The 20,530-nt window shown below is 41.8% G+C and overlaps 1 long non-coding RNA gene across 2 annotated transcripts; it reads left to right on the top strand.

Moving 5' to 3' along the window:
* Positions 1-64: 64 nt before the first annotated feature.
* LOC120243227 lies at positions 65-13,767 on the top strand. 2 transcript variants are annotated; one of them, XR_005531266.1, is made up of 3 exons: positions 65-397; positions 1,629-1,744; positions 13,444-13,767. It is a non-coding gene; the product is annotated as an uncharacterized LOC120243227 (long non-coding RNA). The 2 variants fall into 2 exon arrangements; XR_005531262.1 differs by lacking the exon at positions 13,444-13,767 and adding an exon at positions 8,158-8,998.
* Positions 13,768-20,530: the final 6,763 nt, after the last annotated feature.

Here is a 20,530-nt window from a genome sequence, read left to right as displayed (position 1 = left end):
GGTCTCGCCCCCTCTTCGTTGCCAAGGCGCCGGTTACCTGGTTACCGGGAGGCGCCCGCTGGCAGCCTCCCTCCGGGTCCGCCCTTTTAGCCCCGCGCTGCCCGCTTGCCAATGCGGCTGGGCTTCTTGAGCCCGGGGACCTGGGGGAGCAGGAGGGGCAAGGCCACCCCCTACAGCCTCCAGTCATCGTTACAAACTGAAGTCTCACGGTCAATGCCAATTCCAGCCACCACCAGAGTTCAAACACTTACCGTTCAAAGGAACAGAGAAAGCCGCCGGTGCTAAAAAAAAAAAAAAAATCTAGAGGAAAAAACAACCCCACACGATGGGGCAGTTCTTGAATATAGACGCCCTGGGAAAAAAGGCTCGAAACACCTTTTGGCCCCAAAGCTGGGAGGTAAGCACTTCGAATTGATAAAGGACTCCAAAACACATACAACTCCAATCTACCGCCCAAACCCATGCCCCTCACCCAACAGAATCTAGAGAACCAAGCTCCAGAACAACCCCAGAGTAAAAACAAAAAAACAAACTTCCAGTTAGGTTAATACGTTTAACTGGAAAGGGCTAGTTACTCAGCACAGAGGGCAGGGTCCCTGATTTGAAGATCGGAGAATTAGTATTAAAATTTTAGTGTTTGGTGGTTGTTGTTATTGTTGTTGTTTTCTGAGATGAAGTGATTATGGACCACTTTTATTTTCTTTTATCTTGCTATTTCCCAGCAATGAATGTTATCCATAATAACGTGGGGGTTTGGGGGAGGTTTGTTTTGTTTTGTTTTGGGTTTTTTGTTTGTTTTGTTTTGCTTTGGTTTTTTGTTGTGTGTGTGGGGTTTTTTTTTGTTTTTTTGTTTTTTGTTTTTTGTTTTGTTTTTTTTTTTAACGTTTGAGAAAGACAGTATGGAGACAAGGTGAGGCTGGCCTGGGGTCAGAAGCGTTCTGATTCATAAATAGCCGCTCCTTGCACCTTATCACATCACCGGCACCTGCTCTGGGAACACGGTAGAGAGACACTGGGGCAAATACATGATGGCAGTTATCCTTGACCCTCGCGCCTGCCTGGGGATTCATCTGAATCTGGTCGGATGTGGCTTATGCTAGGACACTGCCCATACTCCCTGCTTCCTCCCCAGCCAACTCTAACTTTGTTCAGTTCCTTCGTGTTCTGCTTCGCCACTGAGCTCTGGCCATCTCGCCTCTTCTTGTCCAATAATCTCTACTCCAAAGGTGTCTGTGAGGACTCAGGAACACACGTAAAGCATTCCGTACATTGCCTCCTTACTCTCTCCTTCACTTCTAGCACACTCTCCACCCACCCTGTTCTTGTTTCAAATGCTTCTTCTCAAGCCAAACCGACTCAAGAATTGGCTGCTATGACTGTGCCCATGGGGGTGCCTTTTATGGGTTACGTGACTAGACTCTGGACGCCCAGAGAGCTGGTAAAATATTATTTTGGGGGTGTCTCTGAGGGCATCTCTGAAAGACATCGGCATTTGACTGGGTGGACTGAGTAAAGATCACCTCATCCGTGCGGGTGGGGATCCTGCAATCCACTGGGGCCCTGAATGGAACAAAAAGAGGAAGGGTGACTCTTTTTGAGCTGGGACATCTATTTTCTCTTGCCCTCAGACATCAGTGCTCTTGATTCTCAGGCCTTTGAATTCAGACTGAATTATACCACCAGTTCTCCTGGGTTTTCAGATGGAAGATACCAGATTGTGGGACTTCTTGGCCTCCATAATCATGTAAGTCTATCCCTATGATATATAAAATATAAATGTGAATATTAAAACATGAAACATATTAAAATACAAAATATCTAATATGGACTATACATAAATATGTTACTGATGTAATATATAATATATAAGTAATACATATCATGTAATATATATGTTTTTAAATCTACGTGAATATAAATATAAATTACATAAATGTAGCCATTCTGCTAAAGGGCCTTTGCGTTAGAAACATGCTGCTACCATCTCCTTGAGCTGGAAGACATGAACGAGACTGGACTACGTTCTCATAAAACTCTGTGTGCACCTGCTGCTCCATTTTCTTGGAGTGCAGAATTCTTCTGAGTGATATTATATATTTATGAGGTCACGTACTGTGTGCCTTCCCGGTGGATTGTAAGCTCACTGGGAGGCAAGGCTTTGATTTATTCACCGCTGTATTCCTGGTGCCTGGAATTGTGCATGGCTCAAAGGAAGCATTCAATTAATCACTTCCATGAATGAATGAATGAATGAATGCTAATGCCTGCTATTCATTAGACAGCTACTATGGGCCACACAGTGTTCTAAGTGCTTCACATTTGTTATACCCACTTAGTTGCTGTGATAAACCAAAGCAACTATCCTTGGCCCCATTTCATAGATGTGTTAAGTCACTTGCCCGAAAGTTTAGCAATATATGGGGCACAACCAGATCTTACCAGGACGGTGTGATTCTATAGCCCACATTCTTAGAGGCTAAGCTAGTGTGGTTCCTGGCCCTGCAGCAGCATCCCCTGGGAACTTGTTAGAAATGTTAACCCTTCTTCTCCCCACCCAAATCCACTGACTGTGCAACTCTGGGGGTGGGCCCGGCCATCTGTGTTGTAACGCGCCCTCCAGGGAACTCTGACTGCACTCAAGTTTGAGAACCACTGCCCTACCTTCTACTGCCTCTCAGTCCCCCAGTATCTGATCACTTCACTTTGTAAGAAAGAGAATGCTACTCGCATACACTGGAAGAACAAAGGTGTCCATTTAATGGGGTGTGTGTGTGTGTGTGTGTAGTTTTGTTTGCTTTTGTTTTTGTTATTAGTTGAAGGTATAGTCCTTTGGGCAAGTTACTTAATGCGTTTGGACCTCAGTCGTGGCATTTGTAAAATGGGCAGAGGTAGGGGGCTGGACTAGAGACAGGGATGGCATTAAAAGCATCTGAGGGTTTTACAATTCCAATACCTGAAGTCCAGCCAGACCGATTAAATTTGGCCTCGGTGTGGGGTGGGACCAGGGACTGGCATTTTTAAAAGCTTCCCAGGTGATTCTAACAGCCAAAGTTGAACTAGGGCCTCTCCTAAGCCAATCACGGCAATCTTAGTCCCCTGATTGGCTTAAAGGTGAGCATGTTACCCAGTTCTGCCCAATGAGATGTAAGGGAAAATGGCAGAGGGGGCGGGGATGGGAAGAGGTCCCCCTGGGAAACTTTTCCCAGTTTGAACTCTGTGGATCCTTGCACTGGGTGATCTTTAGCTTTAAGGCGAAAGACAGAAAGACCAAAATTACAAACTCACATGTCTCTAAGCAGCCTGGAAGTGAATACAGAAAGCAAGAGGAAACTGCCCTCCCTCTAGGACGGCAGAGTTTGTAGATGAAAGATTTCAGCAGGAAAGGACTGTAGTGAAGAAGTACTGGATGGCTTGGCCAATGGGACAAAGACGGGCCACGGAACCGAAACCACGGTCAAAGGTAGGCCACAGAACCAAGCCAGTAAGGAAAGCGCAGCTACTGGTGACCTTCGGAACTGGTCTCAAGTTCCGCTGCCCCTAGACACTGGATGTCGCTTTCACCAATTCTGTTGTCAGGAAGAATTCACCAGTTCTCTCCTGCACTGGATGCTAAGTAAAACTAGCGCCCCATTAAAAGCCTGGGGAGACGTGCGTCATTGTCCATGGTATGTAGCTTCAATGTTGGGAAATGACGTCCGCCTCCCACCAAGACTTGTGAACTGAGGACATCCTTGAATATAGGGGAGGGGTTCAGATACCGGTGGCCAAAGGAGCACAAATGTCCACTCTGCCAGTATTCAGCCATGAGGGACAGCCCCCAAATGTTGCCAGCGCTTCTGATACTTTAAGGGAAATCAGAAATTTAGATGTTTATGTGAAATTACTGTAAACATTGGCAACTAATTAAAAAAAAAAACATCTGCTGGTCAAGCAAAAATGTTGGGTTACTTTGTGACGTTTTATTTCTTGTGGACAGATGATCAGGCAAAAGATGCAGCCACTCCTTCTTACACCACGCTAGATTGTAGACCTTCTGGGAGGATTAAGAGTCAGCCAAACTGCTATCTCTCTGTGAATTGTGACATTGATGAGCATGGGCACAAACTTTTCTTAGGTAGGGGGCACCGGAGTGGCTCAGTTGGTTGGGTGTCTGATTTCAGCTTAGGTCATGATCTTGAGGTTTTTGAGTTCAGGCCCCTGGTAGGGCTCTGTGCTGACAGCTCAGAGCCTGGAACCTGCTTTGGATTCTGTGTGTGTGTCTCTCTCTGCCCCTTCCCTGCCTGTGCTCTCTCTTTCTCTCTCTCAAATAAATAAACATTAAAAAAATAAAAAACATGGGGTGCCTGGGTGGCTCAGTCCATTGGGCATCCAGTTTCAGCTCAGGTCATGATCTCACAGTTCGTGGTTTCGAGCCCCGCGTCGGGCTTTGTGCTGACAGCTCAGAGCCTGGAGCCTGCTTCGGATTCTGTGTCTCCCTCTCTCTCTGCCCCTCCCCCACTCGCTCTCTGTCTCTGTCTCTCAAAATAAAAAAAATAGGCATAAAAAAATTTTTTAATACAAATAATAAAAAACAAACAACAAAATGCCCCTTTTCTTATATAATCACAACCAGATTTGGGAGTGCTTTATAAAGACCAGGCCTTACAAATGAAAGAATCAGAACTTACAAACAGAATTACCAACGAAAGGCATTTGCTCTTAAAATTGAATTAGGGAAAGGGAGACCTGGATTTTATTACTCTCAGCTTTGGAACAAACTTGGCTTTGGACACAGCACTTACTGCCTTAGTTTATTTTTAAGATTTGTTCTTATGAGAGAATGGGATGCGAGGCTATCTTTGGAAGATGCTGGCAGAAGAAAATCAAACTGGGTCTTTCTCCTGAACATGTTTATACTGGTGAAATCGTGTTTAAATGAAGAGAAAGGACTTGAAGGAGGGAAAAATCTCCATGGGCAATTTGAAGTGTGTGTGTAGAGGAAGGGCCATCTTCCCTGGTGACCATGGCAAAGTCATTGACTGATAAGGGATGTAAATCCTCAGATCTTTGGGAACACTTGTTCCTTTCAATGAGTTTCTCTTGTCAGAAGCCCCCAAAAGTCCCACATCAGGGTTTAGGAAAATCCACTCATTGTCCGCTAACGTGTGTTAATTGAGTAACTAAGGAATGGTTATTTATTGATTCCTTAATCTGATTCTCTTTGAGATCGAAAGGGTGATTCATATGAATTTGCTCCATAAGCTCAAAAAATTTCATGTTTCTGAATTCTTCTAAAGTAAATATAACATGGCTCCCGTTCCTCCACTGTTTCTTCCTCAAGTCAAAGGAGTTTGGAAATGCATTCGGTTGGAGTCATGAGTTGGGTTCCTTCCCTTCCCTAGGGTCATTCGAGAAGCCTAAGAGGTTATGGGCAAAGAGGCCAGAAAATTTGAGGAAGGGCTTTCTAGTGTTTAGTTTTTTTCTGTAGTCTATCAAATAGTTGCTCTTTGCAACAAAACAAAGTTTGAGGTTTAGACTTCCCTGTGCCCCTCCTTTGAAATTCTTCCCCCTTCTCCTCCTCACCTGCTACTAACTCAAAGCGAGGTCCCCAAACCAATAGTAACAACACTCCTTGGGAGTTTGTTGGAAATGCAGGGTCTCTGGGTCCACTCCAGACCTTCTGAATCAGAATTGCATTTTAACCAGGTCTCCAAGCAGCTGGTGTGCAGCTTTCCGCTGAGAAGCCCCAGATACCACAGAATGCATCTCTCTCCCCGCCACTGTGCTCCTCACTGCCTTCGGCAGCTCTAGTGTGGAATTCTCTAGGGAGTTGGGCCTCTGCTCTCTCAAGTAACACTCCTGCCTCCTCGCATTTTGATAATTCAACTCCCAGTCCCAAAGTTCCTAGGCATTCAAGCTCCCCTGAGCCACAGAAGGCCAAAACCTATCTCCCCAGGACCCTGAGGCTTAACTGCGTGGGGAAAAGAAAAAAATAAAACCAAAATCCCCTAGTCTTTTGTGATGAGTCTACAGCAGAAAGTTCAGTCCAGTTGATGACTCCATCACATTATTTTGTCACACTAATAACAGGCCCTCCAGGCTGGTGAAATTTTTAAAATATTTCTTCTTTTGGAGTCTTTCCTGATTCTCTCAAGTTTGAGACCGGCGTAATGGCCCTGGGCTAGAATCTCTCGGGTCATCATGATTGAAAAAAAGGGAATAGATGTTAATAAGGAGGGGATGGAAGTGGAGTTACATCTGCTCTGCTTGGTGCTGGTCTGCCCATGGACCATGCTGCCTTTGGGTCTATGAGATGGGAACGCAGAGGCGAAACGCAGTTGGTGCGTACCTGTCGTACAATGTCTGCAAACCAAAGGGACTGTTTATCTCCCCTCTCTCGTCATAGCAGGGACCCCAGGGAATGTAAGGATGTGAGAAAGAGACCTTAATATTGGCAAAAGACTGTAGATTCAATTCGAGGACGAATAGTAATAAGAAAATGCAAATTACTATCATTATTTATGTTGCATGGCAGAGTTACACAACACTTTATTATACAGTAGATGCTACACAAAGAACTGCTATTTATAGCCATTTTGTCCTGTTCCTCCAGTCCCCCTAAACTCACTCTTTCAAAGCATTTGGCCCAAGTTCAATGGCAATGTGATAAGAAAAATACATTTATTTCAATTAAATGCAATGCTGAAAAATCAAACAAGAGAGTAGTACTGAAAATTGAAGAGCCAACATTTCCCAAGCCAACGTGGAAGACAATTTTTAAACCTGAAGATATTTTAAGTGTTTCAAAGATATAGGTGGTCAAAATATATTTTAAAAATTCTTTCAACTTAAGAGAAAGTGTATGTTTTTTTTTTTTTTTTAAAGGGAGGCACCTTAGAATTTAATCTTGTTCCAAACTAAAAATACTTGGTAGATGTGCAGGAAATTAAAATATCTGGCATGTTCATTAATATGAAGATTGGACAATCGTGTCTTGAAAAAGTGTTAAAACTTAAAGGCCATTTAAAAGTACAGATTTTTAAAAAAATTTAAGGGGGGGCACCTCGGTTAAGCGTCCAACTTCAGCTTAGGTCACGATCTCATGGTTCATGGGTTAAAGCCCTGCATCAGCTCAGAGCCTGGAGTCTGCCTCAGATTCTGTGTCTCGCTCTCTCTCGGCCCCTCCCCCGCTCATGCTCTGTTTCTCTCTGTCTCAATAATAAATAAGCATAAAAAATTTAAAAAAAAATTAGGGAAAGCAAATTTCTATCTTAAAGGGGTATCTAATTAAAGTTTCATGAATCTCATGGGAGTAAATGATTTTGTGCCCTCTGCTTTAATTTTGTTCTTAAATTCAAAGGATATTGGACAAAAACAACATACTCAATATGTCATATTTTGGCAAATGTCAACCAGAACTGGCTTGTTAAACATGGGCTATCTTCAGCTTGTGCCAATTAATTAATTTAAAATGTTTTCTTAATGCTAAATTCAAATAAGTTCTTGGTTTTGATACAATGTCTAATGTTCTTCTGTTTCTCAGGTGATTTGAAATTATAATTGAGAATAAATTTTGCAAAATTAACACATAAAAGGGCGTCACTGGAAATGTTTTCCATTGCATAATTCCAAATGCCATGGAAATGGTTGGCGTATTTGGATAGTCATGGAACTTAATTCCATACGTACATATTTCAAAATTATCCATCTGCTTAACACCAGGAAGGGTTTCAATGGTAAGATCTTGGTGTACCCTATTGTGGAGAACTTGGTGTGATAAAATTTGCAAAATCAAAATCGTGTTATTTCTTTAAAAAACAATTAGTGGGATTAGAAAGTTGGTCCAAGCCTGCAATATGGTGTTATGAGAACAAAAAAAATAAGATTGTGTATTCATGTCTCCCTGTACTCCTGTGTGACCACCAGGGAGAAGGTGTACACAGAGGTTATGAACTAAAGGTAACCCCACAGATCCTGAGGACTAAGGGACTTTAGTTTAAGCTTTACTGTTAACCAAACGAGATCATTGTAAGCACTGAAAAATTAAAAAATTAAAAAATACATGCCCTAAGTATATTTATATTGGGAAAATACCTTGACTTCATTAGTCTAGGTACTATAAGCTATTCTAGTACTAATATTGAGCTATAGTTAATACACTTCTCCTTTGATTTGTAGCAACCGTGGCCGTGATCGTACCGTGGTTAGTACTCTGCGTTGTGATTTGTAGCAACCGTATAAACAGGATGGGTGCCAATTATTTATAAATACATAAACAAAGTGACAATGGTAGATTGTCGGCAAAGATGGTGGCTGGCCATTCCTCCCATCTCTATGCGGGCAGGAAGCTCCCCCCTCTCAAGAGATGGAGTCTATTTCCTCACTCCTCGAGAGCTGGCCTTTGACTTGCTTTGACCACGAGAACATGGCGGCGATGCTATCCCAGAACTTCTAAGTGGAAGCCTGGAAGTTTAGCTAGAGGGAATACCATCTGCTGTGTTAGGATGTCCAGGGATTCCTGCTGGAGAGGGAAGCCAAGCGGAGGGGACTCCAGGAACTCACCTGACAACCAGAAGGCCCCAGCGACATGAGGGAGTCCAGTCAGCACCCCAGGAAAAGAGGCCCAGCTGTCCTATGCAGTCCTCAGTTGTCCAAGCCATTCCGGCTGAAGCACCAGCCCCGTGAGAGAGGCCATCACGGTCCTCCAGCCCCTCATGAACCCACCCCAGCTAACACCACATGGAACACAGAAGAACTGTCCCTCTGCACCCTGCCTAGTTCTTGACCCACAGACTCATGAGCAAATAAAATGATTGTTATTTTAAGCCGCCACATTTAGGTGTGGTTGGCCTGTTATGTCCCAGTGGATAACCTCCCAGTGACAACTTGCTAAATCCTTAAAATTGGGATTTACCAAATCTTGAAACATTTCAGAGGCCAAAAGGAAAAGATGAGTAGAATATCCATTAACCAAAGCTGTCATAACTAAGGGAATTTTTTAAAAGTCCTTTTGAAAAAGTTTGGGGGCGCCTGGGTGGCTTAGTCGGTTAAGCGTCTGACTTTCACTTAGGTCATGATCTCGCGGTTCGTGGGTTCGAGCCCCGCGTCGGGCTCTGTGCTGACTGCCAGCTCAGAGCCTGGAGCCTGTTTCAGTCTGTGACTCCCTCTCTCTCTGACCCTCCCCTGCTCACGCTGTCTCTCTCTCTCTCCTAGAAATAAATAAAAAAAAAAAAGAAAAAGAAAAAAGTTTGGTGGCTGTGCTTATAGGCTATCTCAGTTGCTAGTATTTCTGTCACTGAGAGTGATTTGTTTATAAGTTAGCTAATGTGTAACCTTGACTATAGCAGTGACAAAAGTAGTTCCTTCGATACTTCATTTTCACTTGGTGTTACGTAAATGTGAATTTCCAAGGAAGGTTGGAATAATGAAGAACAGCCTCACAAACTGGGCCCTCTGCTAAGCACTCTGAGGCTGCAAATATTACCGGTATAGAGTACACTTGATGCACACGTATATCAATAGAAATACTTATGTGCATGTATGCCCAGACCTAAGACCAAAAGAAATTTATCTAGGGCCAAAACATGCTTTAAGCAAGTTAGAATTTTTATTCAAATTATAAATATGACTTGCAATACTAGTACTGAATTTTTTAAAACTTGGCTACCCCATGTTACCAAATTTGCCAGCCTTTTGACAATGGTATGTATGGAAACATTGCTAGCAGTTTTGTCGACCTCAAGATTTTTTTTTAATCTGCAAAATTGGGATAGATTTTTTTTTTTAAGAAAAGAACATTTAAATTAGCAGGTGACATATGGATCAGATACTAGCTATATTTGGTGCCTGTTCACTAGAAAATTACATAAAAGGATAGTTAGGAAAGGAGGTGAAAAAGAACCAGTAATAGGAGCCAAATACTAAAGGGAAGAAAAGTCTAGTTTCTACAGGAGACATTATTAGCATAAGGCATTTTGTTCTGTAATGTAGCTGTTGTAAATGTAGGAAGATAATAGGAGAAAAGTGGTAAATATACAGAAAATAAGAAGAGAACAAAGTGACTTTTTAGAAAACCAGACTCATGCACACAGAATGAAGGAAAGATATATAAACTAACCTGCTGGGTTTCCAGTTTTGGTTAATATTTTGGATCAGATCATGTAAAACCTTTGCTCTCATTTGATAGTCATCTAGATAATGCTGGATAAAATTTAATAACACCAGAAAGAAGGGATAATCTTCAGGAATCAGCAAAAGAGAGGGTGAAAACCAAACTGGTAAGGATTGTCTCTGTGGAGCTGGGGAGGGGTTTCAGTTGTAAAAGTCCCAAAGGACAGGGGACGAGACTGGGGGAATGGAACGGTGACCTCCACACAAACGAGGACCTCCAAAGAGCTACAGTCTTGGAGAAAAGGGTGGAGGGACTAGAAAAATTCATCTGACCAACACAGGGAGGTAATAAGGAAGCCTATTTGTTTTTTTTCTGGACCCTGAGTAGGAAAGAAAGGCCCCCTCTGAATTTGTCACAACAGGACTATACTAACAGGTTTAGGGTTCAAATTTCCACAGTGGGGAACCCCCAAGCCAAGAAATGAACCAAACACACTCTGAAAGGACAAACCTTCAGCCTAGATATACCAGATGCCCACAAACAAAGATCTATTTGTTCGAAATCACAAAACACACAAGGAAACAATCCACCATGAGCAACAGTCAACAGGAACAACAAATGACAAGATCAGATCGCAAACGCTTTAGATACTTGGTTTATTAAAGACCTATTTAAAATAAATTGGTTGACAAAGATTAAACCCACAGATAAATTAATCAATACAAGAAAAGAACAACTCCTAAAGTAGTTTTGAAAAAGAAACTAGGGTGCCTTCCCCTTGGTAAGTGATTTTTCCCTTTATCATTCTCAGTGGAACCAAATATTCAACATGAGACTGCACCTACGCATTGTATATTAACCAGAAGCAGTAAAACTTCCCCATGAGTCATTCATTATCACTCATTTAGCAAACATTTATCAACATCTGCAATGTGCCACCAATTGTGTGGTGCCTGGCATGCGGGCGTGGGGGGCTTTCAGCAGGTGAAGGGGACAGACCCTCCAGAGGAGCAGAGAGAATTGCAGGCAAAAGAGACATCTGAGTTAATTTCTAGCATGATGCATGTACCCAGGATGAAGGGAAGAAAAGAAAGGCCCAGCCTAAGAGGGGCCAAGGAAATGATGCTTCAGCAGAAATTCAAAGAATGAGGAGAATTTATGCTGATGGAGGGAGCAGAGAAAGCTGTCCAAGCAGAGAGAGAGGATGTTGGAAAGCCTGGATTCAAGATAGGCTGGTGCACTTGGGAGCCTGCAAGAAGACCGCTAAGGTGGAATGAAGAAAGCCAGCGGAGGCGTGAGATGTATGTACAGAGTCATCATGTGAGGCTGAATAGGGGCCAGATTCTGAATATCATTATCTGCTAGGCCAACCAGTTCAGATTTGGATTTACCCTGTAGGCACTGGGGAATCTGGGAGAGAAACGACCATCAAATCTAGGCTTTGGAAAAGACCATTCTGGGGATGAGGGGGTAGATGGTTTAGGAAAAGGTAGACCTGTCATTCCTCAAGGTTTTTGTAACCACAGCAAAAGGAAGGGCTTATCCTGCAAGTTTTGGGGGAAAACACTTGAACTATTTTGATAAGCATCAATGGGGGGATAAAACAGGAAGAAGTATGAAGAAGAGGAAGTAAGCTTGGAAATACACCCACTGTGCATTCCTAAAGGCAAAGACAAGCATAAGAGTAATATATATAACACACTTCCATTTTTACAAAGAGGAATAAAACCTAAAATCTTCCCTGCATACATGTGTGCACAGCAAAAATATATATTAATATGAAAAAAAAGTCGAAAAACTTACAGCCTCCTCTTATTCTTTAGGCTCCTATTGTGACTAGGTGTTGAAAACAGTAACAGTGATGGTTCCTGTTTTCAAATCCATCGCTGATTGTCTAAAGGAATGAAAAAGGAGGAGGAAAATTCAAAATTGTTCCAAGGTCAAAATCATGACTCCCTCACTGGAAAGTGAGCTTCCTGGAAATAAGCCACATGTTTTATTCATCTTTGAATTTCCCCAGTGCCTGGCACATAAATGCCCAATAAAAGTTTATTGGATGTGAGAATAAGAATACGGGAATTTGGGAATGCCCTAAGGGTTATGCAGAACCTGGCAAGAGATTACATTCTGGGAAATTCAATTCAACAAATATTTATCAAGCCTTTGTCATATGCCACCCTGAGCTGGCGTAGAGGGTGAGGGGAGGCAGTCGTATCTATCAGCTTAAAGACCTAACCCTAGCAACAAGCAAAGGAGGATTCGAAAGACATGGGCAAGGGCATCAGCTTTGGAGTTTGGCAGACCAGGGTTTAAATTAGGATTCCTCTTCTGGGGCGCCTGGGTGGCTCAGTCAGTTAAGCGTCCGACTTCGGCTCAGCTCATGATCTCACAGCTTATGGGTTCGAGCCCTGCATCAGGCTCTGTGCTGACAGCTCAGAGCCTGGAGCCTGTTTCTGATTCTGTGTCTCCCTCTCTCTCTGACCCTCCCCTGCTCACACTCTGTCTCTCTCTCAAAAATAAATAAACATTAAAAAAAAATAAATTAGGATTCTTCCACTTACCAGCTGTTTGACCAAAGGTAAATAGCTTAACCTCTTTGGGCCTCCACTTCCTCATCAGCAAAATAAAGATTATAATAGTGCCCACCTCAGAATGTTGAGAGAAAGAAATGAGATATTCATGTTGCGCATTTAGCAAAGTCCTTGAGACAGAGCTCTGGGTTCACATGAGATATTACTGTTTTTTTTTTTATTTAAAAAAATTTTTTTTAATAGTTTATTGTCATGTTGGTTTCCATACAACACCCAGCGCTCATCCCCACAATATGAGATATTACTGTTGACAAATGTTGGGATCAAATGAGTGTATCTGCTTGATGCTACTCTTGCCAGTTACTCTAGACCATCTCTTTGGTAACTTTGGTAGGGAGAATAATGGTCCCCGAAATATGTTCGCAACCTAACCCCTGGATCATGAGAGTATGTTCCCTTCCATGGCAAAAGAGACTTTGCAGATGGGATTAAGTTAAGGATCTTGAGATGCAGAGATTGTCCTCTGTTATCCAGTTGGTCCCATGTCACCATGAGAGTCTTTATAAGGGAAAGAGGGGGGCAGGAAATCAGAGGAAAGTAGGCAGTGGAAGCAGCAGTTGGAGTGCTGGGTTGCCGGGTGGGGGTCACAAGCCAAGAATTGTGAACAGTCTTTAAAAGATGGGAAAGGCAAAGCAATGAATTCTCCCCTAGAGCCAATACCTTGACTTTAGTCCAAGAAGACCTGGACTCCTGACCTCCAGAATTGTAAGATAGTAAATTTATGTTGTTTTGAGCCACTATCTTTATGCTAATTTGTTACAGCAGCCGTAGGAGACTCATACAGTAATGATGGACAAAGAGATGGGCTGCCCAGACCCTATTCAAGGAGAGACTTGCTGTCCCATTGCCTGGAACACAATCAAGAGATGGCCTCTGCTGTCAGCTCCTTTGGCTTCAGCCTTAGCTGCAAGAGCTGCTCATCCAAGGTCATGTCCTTCTGGGGGCAGCTCACACCGAGTGACTGAGCGAAGCAGTAGTGGGATGTGGCTATGCTAGCCTGTTACTTTGGCTCAACCCCGCCAACTCCGACAGGCGATCATTGTCTCAGAGCTTCCTGTGGGTTTGGCGGAGGCTTTGTTGGACGTGCACCATGGTTTGGCTTTTTTTTTTTTCTGCCCAGTTCTGCTTTGTTTAGGAAAAAAAAAAAAAACAAAAAAAAAACAGTTCTCCGTCCTGTGTTTCTCCTTTACTCTCATACTACCGCACTCACAACACTTCTGACACCAGATACGTGGGGGTTTTCCCTGCACCAAGCAATTCTGCAACACCAGCTGGGTGTCCTACAATTCAACTCAATTCTGACACAATCTGCAGATAGCATCACATCCCACGGGTTCAGGGCTCAGTCTCACAAGACTGGCCCCTCAACCCCCAACCCAGATGCTTGCTGCAAGTCTAGCTCGTCACCTGTACTTCTGACTGATTGGCTATAAGGCAGAGTTCTTGCAATCCCCTTCTCAGGTGCAATGAATTTGCTAGAGCATCTCACAGAACTCAGGAAAATAGTTACTAACAGTTACCAGCTTATGAAAGGACATGATAAAGGATACAGATGAACAGCCAGATGGAGAGATCCATAGAGCGAGGCCTGGGAGTGTCCTGAGTGCAGGAGCTTCTGTCTTCAAGGAGCTGAGGTGTGTCAGTCTTCCAACATGTGGATGTGCACACCAACCTGGAAGCTTTCCAAAACCCGGAATAGTGGGATTTTATGGATGCTTCCTCAGGTAGCATGATTAATTATTAACTTCCTTTCTAACCCTCTGCCCTCTCTGGAGAACTGGGGGGGGTGGGGGGGCTGAAAACTCCTAGTTTCTAATCCTGGCTTAGTCTTTCTAGTGACCAGCCCCCATTCAGGAGCCCATCCAGGAGGCTACACAGAGTCACCTTTTTAGAGCAAAAGATGCTCCCAGAGCTCTTATCACCTAGGAAATTTCAAAGGTTTCAGGAGCCCTGTGTCAGAAGCTAGAGAAGAGACCAGCATTTATATTTCCAATTATCCCACATGCTTCCTTCCACTTGTTTTCACAGATGTTGATTCCTAACTCTTGTACTTCAAACTGTTTCAGTTTTCTACTTGCAGAAAAATTAACCTGTATCAGAAACCCATCTGAGAGGGAAGGACGATGCCTTTGAGATTATAGGTCACTATTTAACTGTCTGGATTTGTTAAAACTTTTAAATTTCTTTAGAAATAGACAATAGTAGTATTCTATCTATAATTCTTTCACCAGTGAATTTCACTACTCTTCTCTCCCTGTCTTTAAAAATAAAATAAAATAAAATAAAGTAGAAATAAAAGCAAAAATCTGATTTAGAGGGGAACCTGGGTGGTTCAGTCAGTTAGGTGTCTGGCTTCAGCTCTGGTTATGCCCTTGCAGTTCGTGAGTTCAAGTCCCACGTCAGGCTTTATGCTGACAGCTCGGAGCCTGGAGCCTATTTCAGATTCTGTGTCTCCCTCTCTCTGCTTCCCCCTCTCAAAAATAAGTAAACATTTAAAAAAATCTTATTTAGATCTAGGGATCACATATCCTACTCATTTTGTAAATAGGAAAGGAAGTCTAATTGCATTTATAATTTTATGTGTGCAGGAAGTAATATGCCTTGTTTAGGTGTTAGCCAAGTGAGCTGAGGAGTAGAGACCTCATCGGAAAGTATAAAGGCGGTCTTGTCTCCTCAGACACAAAAGAGAGTGCAAAATTCATCCTTTGGAGGGCTCACCTTCTGTTCATATGTATGAATATTTTATTGCATGATTCAAGACATTTGAGTTTTATTTATATTGTGAAGTTGAAGTTGTGAAATTTACAATTAAAGCCAGCATATTGGGAGACACCTTTATTTCCTCTTCCTCCAAAAATCTGGCTAAAAGAAATAAAGGGATGAGAAAGTACTAACTCACAAGGACAAAGAGAATGAGAGGAGAGACAATAGTGGATAAGACATTTCAACAAATACTGGAAGACGAAAGTTTGTTGGAGGGATTTCTGGTGAAACATGGTAAACTATACATTTGTCTTTTTTCTTCCAGAAACCCCACTAAAACAACATTAAGTAGGGGCACCTGGATGGCTCAGTTGGTAGAGCACATAGCTCTTGATCTTGGGGTCATGAGTTCAGGCTCCACATTGGGCATAGAGCTTACTTAAAAAAAAAATTATGGCACCTTCCCGGCTCCATCAGTAGAACATGTGACTCTTAATCTCAAGGTTGTAAATTTGAGCCCCACATTGGGTGTAAAGATTACTTTTTTAAAAATTAAAAAAAATTAAAAAAAAACATAAAGTAATAAAAAATGTATTTATTAGATATAGATGTACCACACCTGAAGGGAGAGCAGTCACCAGTTTTCCAAACTAGAATTCTATACCCAGCCAAACTATCACTAGAGTAATATTAGAGCAAAGATATTTTCAGGCATGCAAGGACTTAAAAAAACTACCTCCCATTTACCCTCTTTCAATAAACTTTTGGAAATGTACTCCAACAGAATGAGAGTAAAATAAGAAAGAGTGAGACAAGATTCTAAGGAAGAGGAGATCAAAGTGAGGAAGAGGCAAAGGCAAAGGAAATTCAGAGGACAATGGCAAAGAGATGATTCAAAATGATGCTGTGCAGTAAACCCTAGAGAACAACTTGTCCTGATTGGAGCAAGAAAACTAGGAGATTTCTTTCCAGGAAAAGATTTCCAGGAGATACTTTGAATGTAGAGAACATATTGTTGATAGAGATGTTGGAGCTCTTGGAAAATTACTTAGAAACAATACTTAGAAAACCAGAGAAATAAAAAACCAAGTCAATAATTAACTCTAGGAAAAGCAAAGGGCTTTATAAGAAAGGAGGCATGGTCATAGAGCATCTACTTGGTTTGGTAGAAAAAAATATTTATATGGTCATAATATAAACTTTTCCTACTACCCCCAAATTGCTGTGTGATGGATGTTGGAGAGATAGGAGAGGACAAATAAGGAGTGGTGTTAGTGTGGGAGAAATGAACTAATAGACATTCTAAAATTGATAAATCAAGAAATAGTGGTTTAAGGTTCTTATATAGAAGGATGGTGATAAGTACCAGGGAAAAATGTATAAGGTTTGGGGGTGGTTGTCTCTGGGGAATAGGAAGATGGGGAAGGGTAGGATAGAGGGGTCTTTTAAATTATGTGTTTTTCAACTATATTATTTTAAATAAATCATTAAATATTGAAGACAGTAACATATATTACATTTGACTATAATAATAAGTCAGTCAGGGAAAGACAGATAATCATGTTTTCATTCACATGTGGAACTTGTAAAACTTAACAGAAGACCATGGGGGAAGGGAAAGGGAAAAATAGTTTCAAACAGAGAGGGAGGCAAACCATAAGAGACTCTTAAATACAGAGAACAAACTGAGGATTGATGGGCATGGGGTAGGAGAGAGGGCAAAATGGGTGCTGGGCATGGAGGCGAGTATTTGTTGGGAGGAGCACTGGGTGTTGTATGGAAGCAATGAATCATGAGAATCTACCCCCAAAACCAAGAGCACACTGTACACGCTGTATGTTGGCCAACTTGACGATAAATCATATTAAAAAAAGATATTTTTAAATTTAGAACATTAATTAAAACTTGCTTCGGTGCACTTTTAGGAACAGTTGGAATCTTCTCACAGAATTGAAGACTTGAGAAAGTATTTTCAGCATGTAGTTAAGCACATAGACTTTGGAGTCTGACAGCTTGCTTTTTAGCCTTAACTCTGCCATGTGCTGTGTTACCTTGGCTAAATCACTTAACTTCTCTGAACCTCAATTTTTGCCATGCAATGGGGTTATCAATAATACCTATGTCATAGGAATTTGAGAATTAAATGAGAGAAAAATCAGAACAATAACAATTAAGGAACTGCGCTAAGCATTTTGCATGTGTAATCTTACTGAATCTTCATAATCTGTAAATTTTGTGAAGAGCAGACTTATCACAATGCCTAATTGTTAATTTACTAATTATTTAATAAAAAATTAGCAGTTTTCTATTAGTATTTTTTTTTAATGTTTATTTGTTTTTGAGAGGACAGAGCATGAGTAGGCGAGGAGCAAAGAGAGAGGGAGACACAGAATCCAGAGCAGGCTCCAGGCTCTGAGCTGTCAGCACAGAGCCCGATGTGGGGCTCGAACCACGAACTGTGAGATCATGACCTGAGCTGAAGCCGGACGCTTAGCTGACTGAGCCACCCAAGCGCCCTCTGTTAGTATTTTTATGGGCATGAAGATGAATAGGAGGAACAGAATGAAAAAAAGACAAACTCAGTAACATTCTGCTTATTTTGAGACCAGATTTGTGATATTCTCTGTCCCACTATTACACATAATCTTGAATGTGAAATAAGAAGAAAAAAGTCACCAGGCCATCAAAGTTCTGTTCAAAAGTGACACTTTTTTGGTTAGCTCTGCACTTTTTTTTTTTTTTTTTAACTTATGGTAGGTGTGCCTGGGTAGCTCAGTCAGTAGAGCATGCAACTCTTAATCTCAGGGTTGGGAGTTTGAGCCCCAGGTTGGATATAGAGATTACTTAAATAAATAAAATAAAATTGTGGTAAAATATACTTAAGATTTACCCTATTAACCATGTTTAGTTCAGTGGCATTTAACACATTCACATTGGTTGGTGACCATCCCCACTGTCCGTCTCCAGAACTTTTCATCTTCCCAAATTGACACTCTGTCCCCATTAAACACTAACTCCCCATGGCCCACTCCCCCAGTGCTGACCAACCACAATTCTACTTTCTGCCTCTATGAATTTGACTGTGCTGGGTATCTCAAATAACTGGTATTTGTCCTTTTATGTCTAAGTTTGATAAACTTAGCATAATGTTTTCATCCAACTTATAGCACCTCTCTGCATTCTTTTTCATAGCCAAATAATACTGCATTGCACTATACACCACATTTTGTTATTCATCCATCAGTGGGCACTTGGGTCATTTCCCCTCTTGATGCATAATGTTGCTATGAACATGCGGGTACACATAGCTGTTTGAGTCCTTGCTTTCAATTCTTTTGAGTATATAACTAAAAGTGGAGCTGCTGGATCATGTGGCAATCCTATGTTTAATTTTTTGAGGAGCTGCCATGCTGTTTTCCGCAGCAATGCACAGGGGTTATAACTTCTCCCCATCCTCACCAGGATTTGGGGTTTTGCACATCCCATCCTGTGCCCAGAAGGAAGAGATTCTGTTGCACACGGGTTTTTAGAAATAGAATTGCTCGGCCAAAGCATATATGCCCTCCGGAAGAATTGTGCCCATTGACATTCTCACTCTTGGTGTATACAAGTGCTTATCTGCCACATTCTCACCAACCTTAGATAATTGCACTCTTTAAAATTTGCTATGCTGCTGGACCGAAAGTGTCTCATTGCGTAAATTTGTATTTTTCTGATTAGAGTATCTTTTTGCATTTTTATTGGCTACCCGTGTAATTTCGCTGTGTTTTAATCAGGTCTCTGACTGTGGACATTTGGCTTGTTTGTCAGCCCACTGCATATGTGGAATGGCCAAATAAGAGGCCGAACACAGGAAGGTGTTAGAAATACATCAAATGACAATAAAATGACTGCAGAGACATTCAAAATGATAACCTTGAGTCATCAAGTTGCACTGCATTTAGGAAGTAGAATCGTGGTCTACAAAGAGTTCTATCAAAGACGGTTAAAAATATGAAGTCTTGGTAATTCTTAAAAGCTACCATTTACTGAACATCAACCATGCGTCACCCTCCGTGTTAAGGCTTTTCAAACATCATTTTATTTCATCTTGGCTTGAACAAGTATTGCGTCATTTTTACGTTATAGAAAGGGACATTTCTGGATACTTGCCCAAGGTCACAAACCACAGTGAGTGGGTAGTTGGGTCCTAATCTATATCGGTGACCCCCTCACCCTTTGAGAGTAACATTTGAGGGATGTCCTGGAGACCCGTGGACCACATGTACTACGCTTGCCAGTGTCCTGGATAGTACAGGCCTTTGTTTTTATTTTTGTTTTTGTTTTTGTTTTTGTTTCTGTTTTTGTTTTTGTTTCTTTGGCAAATCTAGAGTCAGTAGACTTTTAGGAGAAGACTTTATTGCAGTTCTGCTAACGTGTGCGCCGTGACTCACTGGGAAATGGCTTTAGGTAGTGTTTCCACACAACATTCAATGGGACTGAATCACTCAGTGAGGAAGTCATTCTCCGTTCTGTCCCTCTCAATCGTCTCATAAAGGAGAAAGTCTCCTCGTGGTGCTACCAAGCCTGTCCCACCTGTCTGGCACTTGCTGATGTTTTCTTTCCAGCAAACGCTGCCACGGATTCAGTGCTTCAGCAGGTACCCGTGTCTACGCAGAATTCCATATCATTAAAAAAAATTATTTACTCTTACATTCATCATCTCATTGTGGCAAGTTGTCTGCTTCTCATTTGCACTAATAAAATACGTTTTCCCTTTACGATGAATTTACTTTAGTAAAAATAGTGAGTCACTTTACAGAAAATTGTAAGCATACGCTGTTACCAATTGTAAAATAACTGGAAAAAATTGTGAATAAAGGTAACACTTGAAGGAAGTTTTAGAGACCCTGCTTCCCTGGATTCAGAAGAGCAATATCTAGGCTCATTGGTATCACTATTTGTTAACTCTAGTCATACTTGCCTGACTTGATACGTTGTATCACATGGGATGCTTGTTATAAATGAAGATTGCCTGGACTTTAACCAAAGAGGCTTGGTAGGTAGGTCTGAGATAGGACCTGGGGTTTTGCAAATTTTGATGAGCAATCCAAGTAGTTCTGATGGAACTGGTCAGCACATGGCACTTGTGGAAATTCTGAACTGG

Source organism: Hyaena hyaena, unplaced genomic scaffold, assembly GCF_003009895.1.
Source record: "Hyaena hyaena isolate Hyena2069 unplaced genomic scaffold, ASM300989v1 scaffold_0, whole genome shotgun sequence".
Lineage (NCBI taxonomy): Eukaryota > Metazoa > Chordata > Mammalia > Carnivora > Hyaenidae > Hyaena > Hyaena hyaena.
Note: the sequence above shows the minus strand (reverse complement) of the source record. Positions and strands in the feature narration are given on the sequence as shown.